The following is a 6,102-nucleotide window of genomic DNA, read 5'->3' as shown; positions in this document are numbered from 1 at the left end:
GAGAGGGCTCAGCCTACTGCAGATAGTACTGCCCCCAGATGGGTAGTCCAGAATTGTTTAATAAAGCAGACCGAGCAAACCATGAGGAGAAAGCCAGTAAAAGAGCATTCTTCCATGACTTCTCCTTCAGTTCCTACCTTGCCTTTCCTTTGTGATTGACTGTAAACTGTACGCTAAAATAAACCCTTTCCTCTCCAAGTTACTTTTGGTCTTGATAAGTTTTTTTTTATTGCAGCAATAGAAGCAAACTGAAATAGTGGCATTCTCTCCTTTTTATTCAGTTTAAGACTCCAGCAACATAGGGTGGTGCCACTCACATTCAGAGCAGGTCCCCAGTTAATTTTCTATGGAATTCCTCTCTCTATCTCTGTCTCTCTCTCTCTCTGTCTCTCTCTGTCTGTCTGTCTGTCTCTCTCTCTCTGTCTGTCTCTCTCTCTCTCTCTCTCTCTCTCTCTCTCTCTCTCTCTCTCACACACACACACACACACACCACCACAGGTGTATCTCACTAATGTCCTAGTGCTTAGTAATCAAAATCAAGCTGGCAATAAAAATTAACCATCACCTTGAGTAAAGATCATGCCTTCTTGGACCACACCATTTCCTGAAATGTCTACCACCATTTATTTGGTGGTGCTTTCTGGAGATATGAGTTGTGAGACTCAGGGGAGCCATGGCCTAGCTAGCCAGTTGGTGCTCCCAGAAACCTTGGCACAGATGGAGCAGTGTGCTTTCCTCGTGACCCCTGGTTCTAAGAGCTGGGCACTAACTTCCTTAAAAAGATGATAAAGAGTATGCTGAATTGTAGCTATACCTGAGTGTACTGGGATCCAACAGCAACTAGCTGCGGGAGGACTTCCTGGCACCCCAGGCATGGATCAATTCCATGAGTGTCTACCCTGTGGGGACATTTCCCCCCCCCCTGAAAGGCACACAGAACCCAGAAAAGAAGGAAAGGCCTCCGAAACCCAGGAAAGTATAGAGGCCACTGTGAATCAGGAAACCCCAGGACCATAGGCCTGCTCTCAAATGGGTCTTCAGGTCACCTCCTTCCATGCTCACAATCCAGAGAAGCCTGGGCCCTGTCACCACCTGCTCCTCTAAGTTTGTGCCAACTTCCAAGGCCTTCCCCCAACACTCCTCAACCTCCCAGTCCTCCTCCTCGGCTATGTCCATGCCTGTCCTGACAGCACCCAGGAAGCCCATGTGGAGCTGTGGTGACAGATGGAGCTGGCCCAGAGCTGGTTTTAGCTGAGGCAATAGGGACAAACAGGGACATGAAAGGGAGAAGCAGGACAGAGAGCCGTGGTGTCCTAGAGCTGCCATCACAAAGCTCCACAGCTGGGTGTTCTAACACGACAGAAACATGGAATCTGGGTATGAGGGAGCAAGCTCCCTCAGAAGGCTCTAGAACAAGATCCTTTCCTCTGATTTGGACAGCTGGTTAGGGTGTTGGCATGAACAGACCTTTCACTAGGGCAATGGCCAGTGGTCACAGGGTTAAGGGGACAGGAGAGAGTGGGAAAGCCTAAGGGAAGTTAGGAAAGGGACTGTCAAGAAGCTAATGAAGGTCTGTTGCTCACCAAGACAGGACAGGCTGGAGTGGAGACAGAAAGCAAGGGCCCACAGACAGTCCCACCCACCATTCCCAGGACCAGAACCTCCCGCCCTGTGTCTTCTTGTTCCAGGAAAAAGTTACCAGGACGTTTGGGTTTAATTATTCTTTTTTCCTCTCCCCTTCTTGCCAAGGGGGCAAAAGAAGCAGACGGCAGCCTGGGAGGGGCCACCCAGCTGCTTTCCACTCCCCCTCCCCCATCTGCCTGCCGACAACTTGGGGCCTGGGCAGGGGGCTGGCGTCTAGTCAAACACAGGCTCAGCCCCTGTTTCTCCTTGACTGTGGCACTGTGCAGCTTTCTCTGCTGATGGAAGGCATGGGGGCTGCAGCCTGCAAGGATAGGTGGCAGAGGAGGTGCCCCAATAGCTTGCCACACTTGGAGGTCACTGGAAAGAAGCCACTTTTCCTGTCTTCACCCATCCTGGCCATTACCCCACTCTGTTCTTTCAGACTTTGAGCAGAGCAAGGGCCTCGGAGGTCCACCATGGAGTAACATGGGCTCATAGTGGCCCAGAGGAGAGTGGTGAGCTGAACTTTACCTTCAGCCTAGTCTCCTTAAATCCCTCTGCCCTGGCAGATACCCAGTACTCAGATACCCAGTACTCATGCTCCATTCTTTTTTTTTTAAAGATTTTATTTATTACATATACAATACAGTGTTCTGCCTCCATGTATGCCTGCAGGCCAGAAGAGGGCACCAGATCTCATTTTAGATGGTTGTGAGCCACCATGTGGGTTGCTGGGAATTGAACTCAGGACCTCTGGAAGAACAGTCAGTGTCCTTAACCTCTGAGCCACCTCTCCAGCCCCTCATGCTCCATTCTCACTCTTGCTCTCCCTCTGCCATCTGATTTCTGCATGGTGGAAGCTAAGCCCCATTAGATCTTTGTACCACTGTGACAGTCTTATATGTCACACACACACACACACACACACACACACACACACACACACACACTTCTTCACATGATTGATGAAGGTCTTTTCATTTAGCATATGACCTGTTCAAGGGACTGGGGGAGCACTGGTTCGCATTAACTGTAATAAATGCACCTCATCCAAGCCTCTAGCAGCCCCACCTCCATCTCAAATTAAGTTGCATGCACTGAAAGCTCTTGCTCTCTTTTCCATGAAGTCCCTGGCTACATCCTAGATGCTGCTTCAACAGCAAGGGGCTCAGAGACCTGGTTGCCACAGCTCCTCTGTAAGCCTCCCCATGTTCCTGTCCTCATCAGAATCCTGAATTCTTGCAATTGGCCCTACTTGTTCCAGGAACCATCTATAGCTGAGCCTCTATTAAGTTTCCTATGCAGGCCTAAGACCTACAGTGACATTTGGTTGCTGGTGCAGGTTAATAGAGAAGACTTAACACTTGTCTTTTGCCCTAAAGCAACCAGGAGCTGGTGACTGCTGCATATTAGTACCGTTGAGGCCCCTTATCCATTCCATATCCCATGATCCATATCCTTGTCCATGCATACCAATCCCAAAGTCAGCCTGCCCAATCCCCAGGGCTGTACCCACAGTTTGAAGATGAGAAACTAAGATGCAAGCAGGCAAAACAATTTGCCCAAAGTTATACGTCTCACTTCCTGAAGGACCAAGTTATAACTTATGTAGTCTGATATCAGAAAATAGGATGGTCACATTCACTTAGCAGGTACTAAGCCTTGATCTGTACAAAGCCGGGCCTGCATCAGACGTCCAGGCCTGGGGATCTAGAAGTGACTATCCCCTGATCCAGTTATTGACTGACTACCTGAACAAGACCAGGCTGCAGGGCCAGGGTAGTGATGGCTCAGACTGGCTGAGTCTTGAAGACAGGGCTGGCCAGTTATACTAGGTTGAGGATCTCGCTCTGAGGAGCCCCAATGAGGCCATGAAACCCTTCCTTGCCTTGCCTGTGTTAAAGGAGCCACAGGGAAAGTGGCTGAGATTGCTGCATCAGCTTCTACAGCTTACAAGACCAGAGCACTATGTGACAGGCAGGTGGAATGCAGCAGGAGAAAGCCCATCCCTGCTTTGGAGGATATAAGCAGAGGAAGAACACAAAAATACCTACTCCAGAGCCTTAACACTGCCACCAGTTCCAGCTGGGCTCTGGGCCTGAGAATACAGTTTTGCTTTGGTCTCATTTTGCAGCAATTCCCTCCTACCCCCACCCCCATTCTCAGCAGAAAAAGAACAAGCAGACTGGGGGTGGGGTGGCTATGAAGCTGGTGGAATGTTTGCTTTGGACTCATCCATGCATTCCTTCTCCTCTGGGGTCTGGGCCCACAGATATGGCACTTCCTGTTTGGGCTGGGTCAGAGGTCAGCAGCCCTGGAGGCACTGGACTGGCTTTCCAGCTTTCCCAACTCCTCCTCTCCAGCCTAGCCACCCCAAGCCCTGCCCATCCCGCCCTGGCCTCCTAGTCCATCCAGCCCCACCCTCTTCACAGTTGAGTTCAGACATAAATAGCACAGAATGTGTGGGATAAGTAGCCCCAACATCCCATCCTCCCAATGCTTAGCCCTGTTGAGCTAATGAGTCAAGGAGGCCTACTGTATGTCAGGGGCAGCAACTTCCAGGCCTTGATCTAGACCCTTCGGGTGGGAATCCCTTACATAGGTAGAGAAGATCAAGGGACAGTCACTCCTCAAGGATAGCTCCTGAGTTATTTTTAGTTTGTCTATTAGGCTGCTATGGACTGGCAGAGCCTGGGGCAGAGGGGCGTAACTGCTGTGATGTTCCCAACACAATGCAGAGAAATTAAATTTAGAAATTCTATGAGATGATTTTTTTTGACTTACCTCCTGATAGAGGTTGAAATTAGACTGTGATCAACACAACCTCCATTAGTCCTAAGAGCAATCTAGAATTGGGCTGGTACCAAGTTGAGACAACGGGAACATGACTTTATGGTCCCAGATCATCACCAATTAAGGATACCTAGCAAACAAGACACAGTTGAGGCAAGGATGATCCAATTCCCCAACAACTATGGGATCTTGGAGCTAGAGGATCCCAGCAGCTGGAGACCAGGGCCTCCAGTTCTGTGTTAATCTTAGAGGGGCAAGCCAGCAACCAGAATTGGGGCTGGTAATACAAGGAACATCCCACCAAAGAACCCCAGGTGGGGCTGAGCTTCCCAGCATCCTCTATTCCTTGATGCTATGCTTACTTTGCCTACTTTTCCTTAGGTAGTCAATTGACAGGCACCAGCAGTATAGGCAGTCCAACTGGAACCTCAGGGTGCTGAGTCTCTGAGAGAATACAACAGTAGCAACCCAGTTGGTGGTGATGGCAAAGAAGGGGTCCTAGGGCCATGTGGCAAAAAGGAGACATTCATCAGTCTCCATATTAAGATGGGGCCCTGAGGTAACAGAGCAGGACTGAAGGCAATGACAGTAAGGACCAGAAGGGTGCTCCTATGACTGTTAAGTTTAAGTGGAAAATGAGAATGGGGAACAACGTATTTGTTGGGGCTGGCCTGTGCCTCCTACAGACCTTAACAGGACCTTGCACCTCTACTCCCTTTCTCCTATTCCCAGACTATCAGCTTTCTAGATTCTACAACCCACCAGCCTCCCTGCCTGATCTGCCCACATTCTGTTACACCAATCCTCCCTCTTGCTTTACATCCAAGGTCCGGATAAGCTTTGCTTAACCTGTTGCACTTGGTAGGAAAGCTACCCCCTAGCTCTTACTCCCTCAGCAGCTGCCAGCTTCTCAGAGAGCCTGGACTCTGCAGTCCTCAGGCTATGCACTGCTCTCTGTCAGACACCTGTAGAGGTTCTGAAAGACAGGGCCTGGCCTGCCCTTCCCCAAACCTACTAGAGTGACTAGAGCCTTCTGTTTCCACGGGCCATAGGCAGAGCCAGACAGCACTCCTAAGATCTAGCCTTATTTAAAGAAACAGCACAGGTCCCTGCTGCCTCATGGCCTCCTCCTAGCTCCTCAGCTTTGAAGACCATCCACATAGTGCACAGTACAGTCCTGGTCCACTTTCTCTCTTCTGGCCATACTCCAGACTGTGCCTCTAAAGATAGTTAGATACACACAGGCTGGGTCTTCAAGGAGCCCCCTTCAATCCCTGAAATTACAGCCCTGGTGACCCAGAGGGGAGAGATGCTGTGTGATTATGTCCTCAGGGGAAGGTCTAAAAAAGCTCCTGACATAGAGAGTGCCAACTTTTACCAGCCACGCCTTGGCCATCAGCACTGGGAAGTTTCCAGACAGTGGAGGCTCAACTCACTAGCACTACCTCAGTTATCTTTTGGGCATGTGGACAGAAGCTGGGTCCCTAATTGCTCTAGCTCCTATACTCAGAGCCCCCCCCCCCCCCACTTACCAAGCATCTACTTCGTACATCTTGAGATTCCAGGTCATCACTCAGTACTCACTCTAGTGGTAGCAGGGGCTGCCCTCTAGAGTCTGTGGGTCTCATACTCTGACTCTGTTCAGTCATTGACGGTGTGGGCATCAACCATGGCATAACCAGAGGG

Source organism: Microtus oregoni, unplaced genomic scaffold, assembly GCF_018167655.1.
Source record: "Microtus oregoni isolate MIOR12 unplaced genomic scaffold, Mior012 000067F_009, whole genome shotgun sequence".
Lineage (NCBI taxonomy): Eukaryota > Metazoa > Chordata > Mammalia > Rodentia > Cricetidae > Microtus > Microtus oregoni.
The sequence above is the reverse complement of the archived record's forward strand: the minus strand, read 5'-3'. Positions refer to the sequence as shown.